The sequence below is a fragment of the Salvelinus namaycush genome, chromosome 24 (assembly GCF_016432855.1).
Source record: "Salvelinus namaycush isolate Seneca chromosome 24, SaNama_1.0, whole genome shotgun sequence".
NCBI lineage: Eukaryota > Metazoa > Chordata > Actinopteri > Salmoniformes > Salmonidae > Salvelinus > Salvelinus namaycush.
The window spans coordinates 35,261,904-35,281,814 of NC_052330.1; positions in this window are offsets into that span (position 1 = coordinate 35,261,904).

Sequence of the window (19,911 nt, forward strand, 5' to 3'; positions counted from 1 at the left end):
CTTCTTCCGAAGAGGAGGAGGACACCCGTTACAGGATCAACCGTGGAACGTGTACATTTAGAAACACAGATAGCAATAATGATGAGGAGGACACAAATCCTTCCATCCATTTGGGCCTCAGCCAAGTCCTGCATCCTAAATGGCACTTTATTTCCTTTAGAGCAGGATACCATTTGGGACGTATCCAAGAGGTAATACTTCCGTTGTCCTTCCTTAGTAGGCCAATCAACATGCTTTTCCTTCTTCAAGGTACTTGAATTCAGTCCGATATACTCCACAGTACAGGACAGTAGAGGACAGGACACTACAGGACACTACAGGACAGGACACTACAAGACAGGCCACTACAGGACAGGACACTACAGGACAGGACAGGATACTACAAGACAGGACACTACAGGACAGGACACTACAGGACAGGACACTACAGGACAAGACACTACAGGATAGGACACTACAGGACAGGACAGGATACTACAAGACAGTATACTACAAGACAGGACACTACAGGACAGGACACTACAGGACAGGACAGGATACTACAAGACAGGACACTACAGGACAGGACACTACAGGACAGGACAGGATACTACAAGACAGGACACTACAGGACAGGACACTACAGGACAGGACAGGATATTACAAGACAGGACACTACAGGACAGGACAAGACACTACAGGACAGGACACTACAGGACAGGACAGGATACTACAAGACAGGACACTACAAGACAGGACACTACAGGACAAGACACTACAGGATAGGACACTACAGGACAGGACAGGATACTACAAGACAGGACACTACAGGACACTACAGGACAGGACAGGACAGGATACTACAAGACAGGACACTACAAGACAGGACACTACAGGACAGGACAGTATACTACAAGACAGGATACTACAAGACAGTATACTACAAGACAGGACACTACAGGACAGGACACTACAGGACAGGACAGGATACTACAAGACAGTATACTACAAGACAGGACAGGACAGGACACTACAGGGCATGACACTACAGGACAGGACACTACAGGACAGGACAGGACACTACAGGACAGGATACTACAAGACAGGACACTACAGGACAGGACACTACAAGACAGGCCACTACAGGACAGGACACTACAGGTCAGGACAGGACAAGATACTACAAGACAGGACACTACAGGACAGGACACTACAGGGCATGACACTACAGGACAGGACACTACAAGACAGGCCACTACAGGACAGGACACTACAGGACAGGACAGGACACTACAAGACAGGACACTACAGGACAGGACACTACAGGACAGGACAGGATACTACAAGACAGGACACTACAGGACAGGACACTACAGGACAGGACACTACAAGACAGGCCACTACAGGACAGGACACTACAGGACAGGACAGGATACTACAAGACAGGACACTACAGGACAGGACACTACAGGACAGGACAGGATACTACAAGACAGTATACTACAAGACAGGACAGGACAGGACACTACAGGGCATGACACTACAGGACAGGACACTACAAGACAGGACACTACAGGACAGGACACTACAGGACAGGACAGCATACTACAAGACAGGACACTACAGGACAGGACACAATAGGACACTACAGCAGGGGCGAAAATCTTATATCAACATTGGAGGGGACAATTACATTAAATTTTCTCAAGAGCAATTCCTGAGGGGGACACCAAAAGTAGTGTTGTAACACACCCTACATTGTAATATGTTAAATGTATATTGAGGAACCATAATTACTACAACTGGATAATTGATAGGTACAGTAGTTAACTGAAGGGTTTTCCCAACTTCATTATAAATCGTTATAATACTACTACTAATAATAGTTATAGCAGTGTTCCTTATCAGTCCAGTATGTACAGTATATGGTGGCCACACAAAATATTGACACTTTGGGCCCAATTTGGACATTTTCACTTAGGGGTGTACTCACTTTTGTTGCCAGCGGTTTAGACATTAATGGCTGTGTGTTGAGTTATTTTGAGGGGACAGCAAATTTACACTGTTATACAAGCTGTACACTCACTACTTTACATTGTAGCAAAGTGTCATTTCTTCAGTGTTGTCACATGAAAATATATACTCAAATATTTACAAAAATGTGAGGGGTGTACTCACTTTTGTGATATACTGTATGTAGGTATTTGTATTTACAATCAGCAATACCAAGAAAGGCCAGTAGGTGGCAATGGTACTGTACACTGTATGGGTGCAGTTTTCATAAATACAATGAACATGGTGTGATCACATCTAAAATAATCTCCATTGAGAACCATCACAAAGTTGGTCTCCGTATTGAATTGACCTTTTAATTTGACTTTTTCTGCTACATTTATATAGTCATTAAATATGTGCCACTGGCCTGAGTCTACTACAATATCTTTACAAGAACAAAAAGCTTAAAATAAGTACAGTTCTAAAAGCAAAATAACTACTTCAATGAAAACCCCCAAATAAATCAACCAAAATATTCTTCAGTCAGTGTCTCAACTCTTCAAACAGCAGCTATGGACAAGTATGTCGCACAAAGAATGCAATTTTAAATAAAATAACATGAAATAAATCATTAGTAAATGTACTGTCATGTACTAAAAACTGAAAACTACTAAACAAAAGAACAAATATTAATTACACCAGGGGTTCTCAAACAGGGGTCCATGGACCCCTAGGGGTCCCTGGTGTAATTGCAAGGGGTCCGTGAAATAAAAAAGTGTGTCACGGTCGTCTTCTTGAATGACAGTGGACCAAGGCGCAGCGTATGCAAAATACATCTCTTTATTTTGTAAGAGAGGGAAAAAACACGAAACAAACACTATACACAAACTAACCAAAACAACAAACGACCGTGAAGCTACAAACGCAAGTGCACACACAAACTACTTACGTTCAACATAGACAATTCCCCACAAACAGCTAAAGCCTATGGTTGCCTTAAATATGGCTCCCAATCAGAGACAACAATAACCAGCTGTCTCTAATTGAGACCCAATTCAGGCAACCATAGACTTTCCTAGATACCTACACTCAACCATAGACACAGCTAGACTTCTATACTAAACATAAACCCAACTACTCTAATAAACCCCCTAAACCTTACAACCACCCTAGACACTACAAAAACACATACATTCCCCATGTCACACCCTGACCTAACTAAAATAATTAAGAAAACAAAGAATACTAAGGCCAGGGCGTGACATAACCCCCCCCTTAAGGTGCGAACTCCGGGCGCACCAGCACACAGTCTAGGGGAGGGTCTGGGTGGGCGTCCGTCCACGGCGGCGGCTCCGGCACTGGTCGTGGTCCCCACCCCACCACAGTCACTACCCGCCTCCGTAGCCTCCTCCAAATGGCCACCCTCCACATTAACCCCACTGGACTAAGGGGCAGCACCAGACTAAGGGGCAGCACCGGACTAAGGGGCAGCACCGGACTAAGGGGCAGCACCGGACTAAGGGGCAGCACCGGGATAAGGGGCAGCACCGGGATAAGGGGCAGCACCGGGATAAGGGGCAGCACCAGGATAAGGGGCAGCACCAGGATAAGGGGCAGCACCAGGATAAGGGGCAGCACCAGGATAAGGGGCAGCTCCGGACTGAGGGACGGCAGCTCCGGACTGAGGGACGGATCCTGGCTGGATGGCGGATCCTGGCTGGCTGGCTCTGGCGGATCCTGGCTGGATGACTCATGGCTGGCTGACGGATCTGGCTGCTCATGGCTGGCTGACGGATCTGGCTGCTCATGGCTGGCTGACGGATCTGGCTGCTCATGGCTGGCTGACGGATCTGGCTGCTCATGGCTGGCTGACGGATCTGGCTGCTCATGGCTGGCTGACGGATCTGGCTGCTCATGGCTGGCTGACGGATCTGGCTGCTCATGGCTGGCTGACGGATCTGGCTGCTCATGGCTGGCTGGCGGCTCTGGCTGCTCATGGCTGGCTGGCGGCTCTGGCTGCTCATGGCTGGCTGGCGGCTCTGGCTGCTCATGGCTGGCTGGCGGCTCTGGCTGCTCATGGCTGGCTGGCGGCTCTGGCTGCTCATGGCTGGCTGGCGGCTCTGGCTGCTCATGGCTGGCTGGCGGCTCTGGCTGCTCATGGCTGGCTGGCGGCTCTGGCAGATCCTGTCTGGTTGGCGGCTCTGGCAGATCCTGTCTGGTTGGCGGCTCTGGCAGATCCTGTCTGGTTGGCGGCTCTGGCAGATCCTGTCTGGTTGGCGGCTCTGGCAGATCCTGTCTGGTTGGCGGCTCTGGCAGATCCTGTCTGGTTGGCGGCTCTGGCAGATCCTGACTGACGAATGGCTCTAGCGGCTCCTGACTGACGAACGGCTCTGACGGCTCGGGACAGACGGGCGGCTCTAATGGCTCGGGGCAGACGGATGGCTCAGATGGCGCTGGGTAGACGGATGGCTCAGATGGCGCTGGGTAGACGGATGGCTCAGATGGCGCTGGGCAGACGGATGGCTCAGATGGCGCTGGGTAGACTGATGGCTCAGATGGCGCTTGGCAGACGGGCAGTTCAGGCACCGCTGTGCAGACGGCAGACTCTGGCCGGCTGAGGCGCACTGTAGGCCTGGTGCGTGGTGCCGGAACTGGTGTTACCGGGCTGGGGACACGCACCTTCAGGCTAGTGCGGGGAGAAGGAACAGGGCATACTGGACCCTGGAGACGCACATTAGGCCTAGTGCGTGGTGCCGGAACTGGTGGTACCAGGCTGGGGACACGCATCTCAGGGCTAGTGCGGGGAGCAGCAACAGGACGCACAGGACTCTGGGGACACACAGGAGGCTTGGTGCGTGGTGTAGGCACTGGTGGTAATGGGCTGGAGACACGCACCACAGGGTTAGTGCGTGGAGGAGGAACAGGGCTCTGTTGACACACAGGAAGCTTGGTGCGTGGTACCGGACTGGAGACACGCACCATAGGGCTAGTACGTGGAGGAGGAACAGGGCACACTGGACTCTCGAGGCGCACTATAGGCCTGGTGCGTGGTACCGGTACTGGTGGTACCGGGCTGAGGGCACGCACCTCAGGAAGAGTGCGGGGAGAAGGAACAGTGCGTACAGGGCTCAGGAGACGCACAGGAGGCTTGATGCGTGGTGCCGGAACTGGAGGCACTGGACTGGAGACACGCACCACAGGGCTAGTGCGAGGAGCAGTGACAGGACGCACAGGACTCTGGAGACGCACAGGAGGCTTTGTGCGTGCTGTAGGCACTGTCTTAACCAGACGGCTAGCACGCACCTCAGGACGAGTATGGAGAGCTGTTCCCGGTGACATTAAATCACCAACACGTTCATTCGGACGGATGCCGTGCCTCATGCACCAAACCAATACATCCCTCATAACTCTCTCCTCCAATTTCTCCATTAACTCCTTTACTGTCTCTGCGTCACTCTCCTCCAAATCCGCCCTCACCGGCTCCTTACGGTAAACAGGAGGAGTTGGCTCACGTCTCCCGACTGACCCAACTAAACTACCCGAGAGCCCCCCCCAAGAAATTTTTGGGTTTGACTTACGGGCTTCCAGCCTTGTTTCCGTGCTGCCTCCTCATATCTCCGCCTCTCTGCTTTCGCTGCCTCCAGCTCAGCTTTGGGGCGGTTATATTCTCCTGGTACTTCGCGGTCCAGAATTTCCTCCCAATTCCAATAGTCCTGTGTAGGTGGGTCCTGTTGTTGTTTCACACGCTGCTTGATCCGATTCAGGTGGGGAATTCTGTCACGGTCGTCTTCTTGAATGACAGTGGACCAAGGCGCAGCGTATGCAAAATACATCTCTTTATTTTGTAAGAGAGGGAAAAAACACGAAACAAACACTATACACAAACTAACCAAAACAACAAACGACCGTGAAGCTACAACCGCAAGTGCACACACAAACTACTTACGTTCAACATAGACAATTCCCCACAAACAGCTAAAGCCTATGGTTGCCTTAAATATGGCTCCCAATCAGAGACAACAATAACCAGCTGTCTCTAATTGAGACCCAATTCAGGCAACCATAGACTTTCCTAGATACCTACACTCAACCATAGACACAGCTAGACTTCTATACTAAACATAAACCCAACTACTCTAATAAACCCCCTAAACCTTACAACCACCCTAGACACTACAAAAACACATACATTCCCCATGTCACACCCTGACCTAACTAAAATAATTAAGAAAACAAAGAATACTAAGGCCAGGGCGTGACAAAGTGTAATGAATGTATTCAGTACCACAAGGTTTCCAGTAACTTTACATATAATATGGAGGGGGTGGTGGTCCTTGAGGACCGCTCAAAACCTTGCCTGCCTTGCCTCAAAATATGCAGGGGTTCCAGTACCCCAAAAAGCTTGAGAACCACTGCTATACACACTACTGAACTAATGAAGTAAAGAACCAAACATATGTTTGCGGGTTTCAATGGATCCAACAAATTGCTGGCAGATATTTTACCTCTTGAGACTGTCCAGCCTGTCTTTATGTACACTGAGCTTGTGCCCAGTGACACGAACCTACCAGACAAACTTATTCACTTCTATGCTCGCATCGAGGCAAGCATTACTGAGGCATGCATGAGAGCATGAGCTGTTCCGGATGACTGTGTGATCACGCTCTCCGTAGCCGACGTGAGTAAGACCTTTAAACAGGTCAACATACACAAGGCTGCGGAGCCAGACTGATTACCAGGATGTGTGCTCCGGGTATGTGCTGACCAACTGGCAGGTGTCTTCACTGACATTTTCAACATGTCCCTGATTGAGTCTGTAATATCAACATGTTTCAAGCAGACCACCATAGTCACTGTGCCCAAGAACACTAAGGCAACCTGCCTAAATGACTACAGACCCGTAGCACTCACGTCTGTAGCCATGAAGTGCTTTGAAAGGCTGGTAATGGCTCACGTCAATAGCATTATCTCAGAAACCCTAGACCCACTCCAATTTGCATACCGGACAAACAGATCCACAGATGATACAATCTCTATTGCACTCCACACTGCCCTTTCCCACCTGGACAAAAGGAACACCTATGTGAGAATGCTATTCATTGACTACAGCTCAGCGTTCAACACCATAGTATCATCAAAGCTCATCACTAAGCTAAGGATCCTGGGACTAAACACCTCCCTCTGCAACTGGATCCTGAAATTCCTGACGGGCTGTCCCCAGGTGGTGAGGGTAGGTAGCAACACATATGCCATGGTGATCCTCAACACTGGAGACCCTCAGAGGCGTGTGCTCAGTCCCCTCCTGTACTCCCTGTTCACCCACGACTGCGTGGCCAGGTACAACTCCAACACCATCATTAAGTTTGCAGACGACACAACATTGATAGGCCTGATCACCGACAACAACAAGACAGCCTATAGAGAGGAGGTCAGAGACCCGGGTGGTGCCAGAATAACAACCTATCCCTCAACGTAACCAAGACTAAGGAGATGATTGTGGACTACGGGAAAAGGAGCACCGAGCACGCCCCCATTCTCATCGACAGGGCAGTAGTTGAGCAGGTTGAGAGCTTCAAGTTCCTTGGTGTCCACATCCCCAACAAACTAGAATGGTCCAAACACACCAAGACAGTCGTGAAGAGGGCACGACAAAGCCTATTCACCCTCAGGAAACTAAAAAGATTTGGGATAAGATGCCTACCATCCAGGACCTCTACACCAGGCGATGTCAGAGGAAGGCCCTAAAAATTGTCAAAGACCCCACCCAAACCAGTCATAGACTGTTCTCTGTACTACCGCATGGCAAGCGGTACCGGAGTGCCAAGTATAGGACCAAAAGGCAGGTAATCAAATGACTACCCGGACTACTTGCATTGTGCCCCCCCCAACCCTCTTTTATGCTGCTGCTACTCTCTGTTTATCATATATGCATTGTCACTTTAACTATACATTCATGTATAGTTATTCGTGCTTCTACACCTGCATTCGTGCTTCTACACCTGCATTGCTTGCTGTTTGGGGTTTTAGGCTGGGTTTCTGTACAGCACTTCGAGATATTAGCTGATGTACGAAGGGCTATATAAAATAAACTTGATTTGATTTGATGTACATACTACCTCAATTAGCCCGACTAACCGGTGTCTGTATGTAGCCTCGCTACCGTTATAACCTCGCTACTCTATAAAGCCTCGCTACTGTTATCATTCACTGTCTTTTACTGTTGTTTTTTATTTCCTTAGTTATCTATTGTTCACCTAATACCTATTTTTTACTTAAAAATTGCACTGTTGGTTAGGGCCTGTAAGTAATCATTTCACTGTAAGGTGAATACAACACTGTTGTATTCGGCGGACGTGACAAAAGAACTGTTTTGATTTGATTACAGACAACTATGCCGTTCAGTCTCTTTTGGCCCATGCTAGCCCGTAGCCAAGTTTTCAACCTGCGGAGTGCACTGAAACTCCTCTTAACCTCACACGAAGACACGTATTTATGCTGCAGTAGTTTATCTGTCGGGGGGCTAGGGTCAGTCTGTTATATCTGGAGTATTTCTCCTGTCTTATCCGGTGTCCTGTCTGAATTTAAGTATGCTCTCTCTAATTCTCTCTCTTTCTCTCCCTTTCTCTTTTTCTTTCTTTCTTTCTTTCTTTCTTTCTTTCTTTCTTTCTTTCTTTCTTTCTTTCTTTCTTTCTTTCTTTCTTTCTTTCTTTCTTTCTTTCTTTCTTTCTCTCTTTCTTTCTTTCTTTTTCTCTCTCGGAGGACCTGAGCCCTAGGACCATACGTCAGGACTACCTGGCCTGATGACTCCTTGCCCAGTCCAGCTGGCCGTGCTGCTGCTCCAGTTTCAACTGTTCTGCCTGCGGCTATGGAACCCTGACCTGTTCACCGGACGTGCTACCTGTCCCAGACCTGCTGTTTTCAACTCTCTAGAGACAGCAGGAGCGGTAGAGATACTCTGAATGATCGGCTATGAAAAGCCAACTGACATTTACTCCTGAGGTGCTGACCTGTTGCACCCTCGACAACCACTGTGATTATTATTATTTGACCCTGCTGGTCATCTATGAACATTTGAACATCTTGGCCATGTTCTGTTATAATCTCCACCCGGCACAGCCAGAAGAGGACTGGCCACCCCTCATAGCCTGGTTCCTTCCTAGGTTCTGGCCTTTCTAGGGAGATTTTCCTAGCCACCATGCTTCTACACCTGCATTGCTTGCTGTTTGTGGTTTTAGGCTGGGTTTCTGTACAGCACTTTGTGACGTCAGCTGATGTAAAAAGGGCTTTATAAATACATTTGATTGATTTGACACTGGCACCACAAACAAAATTCTGATCAGCACCTCAACTTGGTCAAACATCCCCCGCACCTCCACTGGAAGCCTCCTGAGGACCTCTGCTGCCTCTCCACTGCTGCTACAGGGGTATTTGTTGCGAAAGAGAGGCAACTGCACTGAAAGATAATCTATGTTCAGTTCTGGGTACTGATCTAGAGACTCATCCAACTCCCCCGTGAGAAGCGCTCTTTCCAACTTTTGCAGGACGTTTAGACTGTACTGGTCAAAACGGTCGCCAAACTGAGCCTCCACACCATCCAACACTTTAAAAACTCTGCCCTATAGTGACCCACTGCTTTGCCAGCAAATCGTCTTGAGTGTGTCTCAATGGATTCAATGGAGTCAATCAATGTTGTTGCTTTCTCATACAGTCAAAGGTAGCTTTTGTCATTTCTCTTGCCCCTAAGAGATGACCGCACACACTCGACTGCAGCCTGCATACCAGAGACAGTCTGAGTTTTCTTCTGCAGTGAAATGTTTAGACATTCAAGCTCTCCAAGAACAGCAGAGGCAAGTGTGAGGCCCAACACAGTCTTGCCTTTGCTGAAGTGCTCAAATATGCCACTGGCAGTTGAAGCTGTCTTGGATGCAGTTTTTACCATCTCCTCTAGGCTGCTTAGTACCCGCTCATACTGCCCTAGCACAGCTCTAATAGCAGTATTCCGCACAGTCCACCTTGTTGGACATAGGGGTTTCAGGGTGGTCAGATGTGTATCATCGGACGTGGCAATTGATTCAAACATGCTCTTAAACTTTCCTGACTGGCCATAGAGGACACCTAACTGATGGACCCAGGAAAGGGAATCCTGGATCAGTAGGGAGTCTGAGCAGCCAGCCTGTGTTATCAGATTTATAAATTCCCATTGTCATCCGTGTGGCCTCTAATGGTTTGTCCGTGTCTTGCTACATGCAGCATCGAACTAACAATTTTCATCAAGCAATGCCTTGCGTCCTCCTGCAGTTTTGATGTGCTGTGAATTTTTCAATGGCTTTTCTCCAGTTCCTAAATCCTGCACTAATGAAGGCAGCATCTGCTCTTTGGCCAAAAGATGGCTGGCTTGAAATCCCTTGGTTACAGTGAAAACACAACACTCCTTTTACTGATGGATTATAGTGTAGCCAGGGGAAATCGCGAAACCATCTCTCTTGAAACGTCAACACTGTTGGCAAGAGTTCGCGGTTCTATAAATTGTGGGTGTGGCTGATATGGTTTTGTGCCATCACTGTGGTAACTGGACGATGCTGTGCCACTGTCCCCTATACTGGTGCTGCTGGCAACAAGGGTGACACCTGGTCCTGCCGTGGCTGTGCCACTGTCCCCTATACTGGTGCTGCTGGCAACAAGGGTGACACCTGGTCCTGCCGTGGCTGTGCCACTGTCCCCTATACTGGTGCTGCTGGCAACAAGGGTGACACCTGGTCCTGCCGTGGCTGTGCCACTGTCCCCTATACTGGTGCTGCTGGCAACAAGGGTGACACCTGGTCCTGCCGTGGCTGTGCCACTGTCCCCTATACTGGTGCTGCTGGCAACAAGGGTGACACCTGGTCCTGCCGTGGCTGTGCCACTGTCCCCTATACTGGTGCTGCTGGCAACAAGGGTGACACCTGGTCCTGCCGTGGCTGTGCCACTGTCCCCTATACTGGTGCTGCTGGCAACAAGGGTGACACCTGGTCCTGCTGTGGCTGTGCCACTGTCCCCTATACTGGTGCTGCTGGCAACAAGGGTGACACCTGGTCCTGCCGTGGCTGTGACACGGGGTGACACGGGGTCGTGTCCCCCCGTCCCCCCTGGGATTTCTGCCTATGCACTACAGGACACGACAGTACAGGACAAGACACACTGCAGGACATCACACCGCTGGACAGGACACGACAGGACAGGATACTCAAGGACAGGACACTGCACTACAGGACGTGACACTAAAGGACAGGACACTACAGGACACTACAGGACAGGACATTACACTACAGGACACTACACTATAGGACACTACACTACAGGACAGGACACTCAAGGACAGGACACTATAGAACAGGACACTACAGGACACAACAGTACAGGACAGGATGTTACTCTATAGGACAGGATGTCACTCTCCTGGGCAGGATGTCACTCTACAGCACAGGATGTCACTCTACAGGACAGGATGTCACTCTACAGGACAGGATGTCACTCTACAGGACAGGATGTCACTCTACAGGACAGGATGTCACTCTACAGGACAGGATGTCACTCTACAGGACAGGATGTCACTCTACAGGACAGGATGTCACTCTACGGGACAGGATGGAGCAGGACAGGATGTCACTTTACAGCACAGGATGTCACTCTACAGGACAGGATGTAGCAGGACAGGATGTCACTGTACAGGACAGGGTGTCACTCTACAGGACAGGGTGTCACTCTACAGGACAGGATGTCACTCTACAGGACAGGATGTCACTCTACAGCACAGGATGTCACTCTACAGGACAGGGTGTCACTCTACAGCACAGGATGTCACTCTACAGGACAGGATGTCACTCTACAGGACAGGATGTCACTCTACAGGACAGGATGTCACTCTACAGGACAGGATGTCACTCTACAGGACAGGATGTCACTCTACAGCACAGGATGTCACTCTACAGGACAGGGTGTCACTCTACAGCACAGGATGTCACTCTACAGGACAGGGTGTCACTCTACAGCACAGGATGTCACTCTACAGGACAGGATGTCACTCTACAGGACAGGATGTCACTCTACAGCACAGGATGTCACTCTACAGGACAGGATGTCACTCTACAGCACAGGATGTCACTCTACAGCACAGGATGGAGCAGGACAGGACAGGATGTCACTCTACAGGACAGGATGTCACTCTACAGCACAGGATGTCACTCTACAGCACAGGATGTCACTCTACAGGACAGGATGGAGCAGGACAGGATGTCACTTTACAGGACAGGATGTCACTCTACAGGACAGGATGTCACTGTACAGGACAGGATGTCACTCTACAGGACAGGATGTCACTCTACGGGACAGGATGGAGCAGGACAGGATGTCACTTTACAGGACAGGATGTCACTCTACAGCACAGGATGTCACTCTACAGGACAGGATGTAGCAAGACAGGATGACACTGCAGGACAGGATGTCACTCTACAGGACAGGATGTAGCAAGACAGGATTTCACTCTACAGGACAGGATGTAGCAGGACAGGATGTAGCAGGACAGGATGTAGCAGGACAGGATGTCACTCTGTAGGACAGGATGTAGCAGGACAGGATGTAGCAGGACAGGATGTCACTCTACAGGACAGGATGTAGCAGGACAGGATGTAGCAGGACAGGATGTCACTCTACAGGACAGGATGTAGCAGGACAGGATGTAGCAGGACAGGATGTAGCAGGACAGGATGTCACTCTGTAGGACAGGATGTAGCAGGACAGGATGTAGCAGGACAGGATGTAGCAGGACAGGATGTAGCAGGACAGGATGTCACTCTACAGGACAGGATGTAGCAGGACAGGATGTAGCAGGACAGGATGTAGCAGGACAGGATGTAGCAGGACAGGATGTCACTCTGCAGGACAGGATGTCACTCTGTTGGACAGGATTTCACTCTGCAGGACAGGATGTCACTCTGTTGGACAGGATGTCACTCTACAGGACAGGATGTCACTCTACAGGACAGGGTGTCACTCTACAGGACAGGATGTCACTCTACAGGACAGGATGTCACTCTACAGGACAGGATGTCACTGTACAGGACAGGATGTCACTCTACAGGACAGGATGTCACTCTACGGGACAGGATGGAGCAGGACAGGATGTCACTTTACAGGACAGGATGTCACTCTACAGCACAGGATGTCACTCTACAGGACAGGATGTAGCAAGACAGGATGACACTCTGCAGGACAGGATGTCACTCTACAGGACAGGATGTAGCAAGACAGGATTTCACTCTACAGGACAGGATGTAGCAGGACAGGATGTAGCAGGACAGGATGTAGCAGGACAGGATGTCACTCTGTAGGACAGGATGTAGCAGGACAGGATGTAGCAGGACAGGATGTCACTCTACAGGACAGGATGTAGCAGGACAGGATGTCACTCTACAGGACAGGATGTAGCAGGACAGGATGTAGCAGGACAGGATGTAGCAGGACAGGATGTCACTCTGTAGGACAGGATGTAGCAGGACAGGATGTAGCAGGACAGGATGTAGCAGGACAGGATGTCACTCTACAGGACAGGATGTAGCAGGACAGGATGTAGCAGGACAGGATGTAGCAGGACAGGATGTAGCAGGACAGGGTGTCACTCTACAGGACAGGATGTCACTCTACAGGACAGGATGTCACTCTACAGGACAGGATGTCACTGTACAGGACAGGATGTCACTCTACAGGACAGGATGTCACTCTACGGGACAGGATGGAGCAGGACAGGATGTCACTTTACAGGACAGGATGTCACTCTACAGCACAGGATGTCACTCTACAGGACAGGATGTAGCAAGACAGGATGACACTCTGCAGGACAGGATGTCACTCTACAGGACAGGATGTAGCAAGACAGGATTTCACTCTACAGGACAGGATGTAGCAGGACAGGATGTAGCAGGACAGGATGTAGCAGGACAGGATGTCACTCTGTAGGACAGGATGTAGCAGGACAGGATGTAGCAGGACAGGATGTCACTCTACAGGACAGGATGTAGCAGGACAGGATGTAGCAGGACAGGATGTCACTCTACAGGACAGGATGTAGCAGGACAGGATGTAGCAGGACAGGATGTAGCAGGACAGGATGTCACTCTACAGGACAGGATGTAGCAGGACAGGATGTAGCAGGACAGGATGTAGCAGGACAGGATGTAGCAGGACAGGATGTCACTCTGCAGGACAGGATGTCACTCTGTTGGACAGGATTTCACTCTGCAGGACAGGATGTCACTCTGTTGGACAGGATGTCACTCTACAGGACAGGATGTCACTCTACAGGACAGGGTGTCACTCTACAGGACAGGATGTCACTCTACAGGACAGGATGTCACTCTACAGGACAGGGTGTCACTCTACAGGACAGGATGTCACTCTACAGGACAGGATGTCACTCTACAGGACAGGATGTCACTCTACAGGACAGGATGTCACTCTACAGGACAGGACGTCACTCTACAGGACAAGACGTCACTCTACAGGACAAGACGTCACTCTACAGGACAGGATGTCACTCTACAGGACAGGATGTCACTCTACAGGACAGGATGTCACTCTACAGGACAGGATGTCACTCTACAGGACAGGATGTCACTCTACAGGACAGGATGTCACTCTACAGGACAGGATGTCACTCTACAGGACAGGACGTCACTCTACAGGACAAGACGTCACTCTACAGGACAAGACGTCACTCTACAGGACAGGGTGTCACTCTACAGGACAGGATGTCACTCTACAGGACAGGATGTAGCAGGACAGGATGTCACTCTACAGGACAGGACGTCACTCTACAGGACAGGATGTAGCCGGACAGGATGTCACTCTACAGGACAGGATGTAGCAGGACAGGATGTCACTCTACAGGACAGGATGTCACTCTACAGGACAGGATGTCACTCTACAGGACAGGATGTAGCAGGACAGGATGTCACTCTACAGGACAGGACGTCACTCTACAGGACAGGATGTAGCCGGACAGGATGTCACTCTACAGGACAGGATGTAGCCGGACAGGATGTCACTCTACAGGACAGGATGTCACTCTACAGGACAGGATGTCACTCTACAGGACAGGATGTCACTCTACAGGACAGGACGTCACTCTACAGGACAGGATGTAGCCGGACAGGATGTCACTCTACAGGACAAGACGTCACTCTACAGGACAGGATGTAGCAGGACAGGATGTCACTCTACAGGACAGGATGTCACTCTACAGGACAGGATGTAGCAGGACATGATGTCACTCTACAGGACAGGATGTCACTCTACAGGACAGGATGTCACTCTACAGGACAGGATGTAGCAGGACATGATGTCACTCTACAGGACAGGACGTCACTCTACAGGACAGGATGTAGCCGGACAGGATGTCACTCTACAGGACAAGACGTCACTCTACAGGACAGGATGTAGCAGGACAGGATGTCACTCTACAGGACAGGATGTCACTCTACAGGACAGGATGTAGCAGGACATGATGTCACTCTACAGGACAGGACGTCACTCTACAGGACAGGATGTAGCAGGACAGGATGTCACTCTACAGGACAGGATGTCACTCTACAGGACAGGATGTGGCAGGCCAGGATGCCTGTGGGTGCAGAGATAGTGTCCTGTGGGTACAGAGATAGTGCCCTGTGGGTACTGTAGGTACAGATGGATATCGCTTGCCAAGTGGCCCATTACGTTAGCAGCGGAGCTGACATTCAATATAAAAAATAAAAATATATTAAAAACGGACAAAACTAACTAGAACAGCTGCTGTTATCATCTGCACACATCAACTCATGCTCACATCAAGACTTGAATTACGAGAAATCTATATTTATGTGCAAATTTGTTGTTGATAGTCTTAATCAGGTTAAGCATAGGCCATATAATCTGAGTGGTGGGCCAAAATATAATCTGAGAGGTGGGCCAAAATATAATCTGAGTGGTGGGCCAAAATATAATCTGCATGGAGGGCCAAAATATTATCTGCATGGAGGGCCAAAATATAATCTGAGTGGTGGGCCAAAATATAATCTGAGTGGTGGGCCAAAATATAATCTGAGTGGTGGGCCAAAATGAGTAATCTGCGTGGTGGGCCAAAATATAATCTGAGTGGTGGGCCAAAATATAATCTGTTTGGTGGGCCAAAATATAATCTGCTTGGTGGGCCAAAATAAATTCAACATGGTAGGCCATGGGCCGAACTAATAGACATTATCTATCTTTACTGAACAAAATATATACACAACATGCAACAATTTCAAAGGTTTTACTAAATTACAGTTCATATAAGGAAATCAGTCAATTTAAATAAATTCATTAACCCCTAACCCCTCTATGGATTTGACATGACTGGGCAAAGGCCCACCCACTGGGGAGCCAGGCCCACCCACTGGAGAGCCAGGCCCACCCACTGCAGAGCCAGGCCCAGCCAATCAGAATGAGTTTTTCCCAACAAAAGGACTTTATTACAGACAGAAAAACTCTTCAGTTTCATCAACTGTCGTGGTGGAAACGTAAAAACAAAAATGCAACGTTAAAAGTAAATTCTCTGCAATTCTACTCATTTTGCCATGGCGTGTAAAGACAATGTTGCTGTTTTAAAACAAATGTTATGCAATTCTACTCATTTTGCCATGATTTATGCCATGTTCATATGATATCTGAGTTAGAGTGACTAACAAAATCAATGGGGGCCCCCTGGAGTCCAGGGCCTCTGGACACAAAGGTGAACCAGTGGACTGTCTTCACTGATCTGCAGTCACCCCCTTCCCCCTTCACACACACACACACACACACACACACACACACACATACACATACACATACACATACACATACACATACACACACACATACACACACACATACACACATACACACACACATACACACACACACACACACACACACACACACACACACACACACACACACACACACACACACACACACACACACACACACACACACACACACAGCATGTGAGAGACTATCGGAGCCGACCTTAGTGTTGCTCTATTTGCATTCAAACACCTTTGGCCAGCCCTCCCTCCTGTGTCCACAGTGTAGCACAGTACAGCTAATCAACACACTTAAGGTGTGGGACTGACCCCAGTCAATGGACTCCACAAGACCAGAATATCAATCTGATCAGCCAATGGGAAGTGAATAAAAACACAGCAGGATATCCTTCGCCCAGAAGAGTCAGTTCAACAGCTCACGTACAGATCACAAATGACACTTTCATTGTAAAGGGTTGCTGGGGTCAGTGCAAAGCTTAACTACAAGCACAGCATTTTAAACATTAAACATGTTAAAACAAACTTCGAAATTTATATCAAGAACCCCCCCCACACACAAATATAAGACTTACATAGAAAATGACAAACATCCACAAGTTTCCCGAAGACAGAACCAGGCTTGGCAGATTTGAAGCAAATCGGGAAAAATGACTCCAAACCAATATCTTCCCTGGCATGTGGTCAATATTTTCCCTGGCATGTGGTCAATATTTTCCCTGGCATGTGACCAATACCTTCCCTGGGATGTGGTCAATATTTTCCCTGGGATGTGGCCAAAACCATCCCTGGGATGTGACCAATAACTTCCCTGGGATGTGACCAATACCATCCCGGGGATGTGGCCAATACCTTCCCTGGGATGTGACCAATACCTTCCCTGGGATGTGACCAATAGTTTCTTCCCTGTGGGAGATATCTGTTGGGATGTGGGGAAGCTCCATGGGTTGAAATTAAATTAAAGAATGAAAGTAATTAGTTTTAAATCAAAGGCCTCCTGCAGACTAGCTGTGTAGTATCTACAAGGTCAAGAGTATTCTATTGCTATGGGCCTGTACTATATTAGGAAATAGCTTTTTTTGATGTGAGGAATCTGAACATATTACACAGAGCTAGCAGATTCAGTCAATCTGGAAGCCAGTAGTCCTAACACATCAATGCCAGTCCAATCAAAAGTGGAAAACATAATGAAAGAGAGAGAGACAGAGCAAGAGAGACAGTGGGCTTAGTGGTCAGTGGTCCAAGACACTGCATCTCAGTGCAAGAGGTGTCACTGCAGTACCTGGTTCAAATCCAGGCTGTATCCCATCTGGCTGTGATTGGGAGTCCCATAGGGCGGTGCACAATTAGTCCTGTGATTGTCCGGGGTAGGCCGTCATTGTAAATAAGAATTTGTTCTTAACTGACTTGCCTAGTTAAATGAAGGCAAAATAAAGAGAGGTAGAGAGTTGTGTGAGAGACCAGTTTAGACTTTCCTGTCTATAATCTATCCTAAAATAGGTTTGAATATTCCCATCCACCTGTAGCTAATTTCTGTTCACGTACACCTAGCTGTGGTTTGACCCAAACCCCCAGATGAATTACAACCAGTGTAATCTCTATCTCCCTCCATATAGCAGATAAGCTGCAGGTCAACCCCTTGAACCCCAGTCACCAGAACACCCAGGCACCAGCATGTCTACCCAGGACGGCATTGGACAGAGGGGAGACAAAGGTGGGGGTTTATACATTATACATTTGTTTTAGATAAGGCCTTATTTAGATATGTGTGTGTGCATAGATTAGATGGGTTTAGTCTGGTGTGGTTGACATACAGGGTTGTTGTGCAGTATGTGGAGAACAAAAGACTTGCAGGACAGAGCTGTGAGGAACAGCTCCACATTTTAGTCATTTAACAGACTCTCTGATCCAGAGCCACTACAGTAGTGAGTCATTTAACAGACTCTCTGATCCAGAGCCACTACAGTAGTGAGTCATTTAACAGACTCTCTGATCCAGAGCCACTACAGTAGTGAGTCATTTAACAGACTCTCTGATCCAGAGCCACTACAGTAGTGAGTCATTTAACAGACTCTCTGATCCAGAGCCACTACAGTAGTGAGTCATTTAACAGACTCTCTGATCCAGAGCCACTACAGTAGTGAGTCATTTAACAGACTCTCTGATCCAGAGCCACTACAGTAGTGAGTCATTTAACAGACTCTCTGATCCAGAGCCACTACAGTAGTGAGTCATTTAACAGACTCTCTGATCCAGAGCCACTACAGTAGTGAGTCATTTAACAGACTCTCTGATCCAGAGCCACTACAGTAGTGAGTCATTTAACAGACTCTCTTATCCAGAGCCACTACAGTAGTGAGTCATTTAACAGACTCTCTGATCCAGAGCCACTACAGTAGTGAGTCATTTAACAGACTCTCTGATCCAGAGCCACTACAGTAGTGAGTCATTTAACAGACTCTCTGATCCAGAGCCACTACAGTAGTGAGTCATTTAACAGACTCTCTGATCCAGAGCCACTACAGTAGTGAGTCATTTAACAGACTCTCTGATCCAGAGCCACTACAGTAGTGAGTCATTTAACAGACTCTCTGATCCAGAGCCACTACAGTAGTGAGTCATTTAACAGACTCTCTGATCCAGAGCCACTACAGTAGTGAGTCATTTAACAGACTCTCTGATCCAGAGCCACTACAGTAGTGAGTCATTTAACAGACTCTCTGATCCAGAGCCACTACAGTAGTGAGTCATTTAACAGACTCTCTGATCCAGAGCCACTACAGTAGTGAGTCATTTAACAGACTCTCTTATCCAGAGCCACTACAGTAGTGAGTCATTTAACAGACTCTCTGATCCAGAGCCACTACAGTAGTGAGTCATTTAACAGACTCTCTGATCCAGAGCCACTACAGTAGTGAGTCATTTAACAGACTCTCTGATCCAGAGCCACTACAGTAGTGAGTCATTTAACAGACTCTCTGATCCAGAGCCACTACAGTAGTGAGTCATTTAACAGACTCTCTGATCCAGAGCCACTACAGTAGTGAGTCATTTAACAGACTCTCTGATCCAGAGCCACTACAGT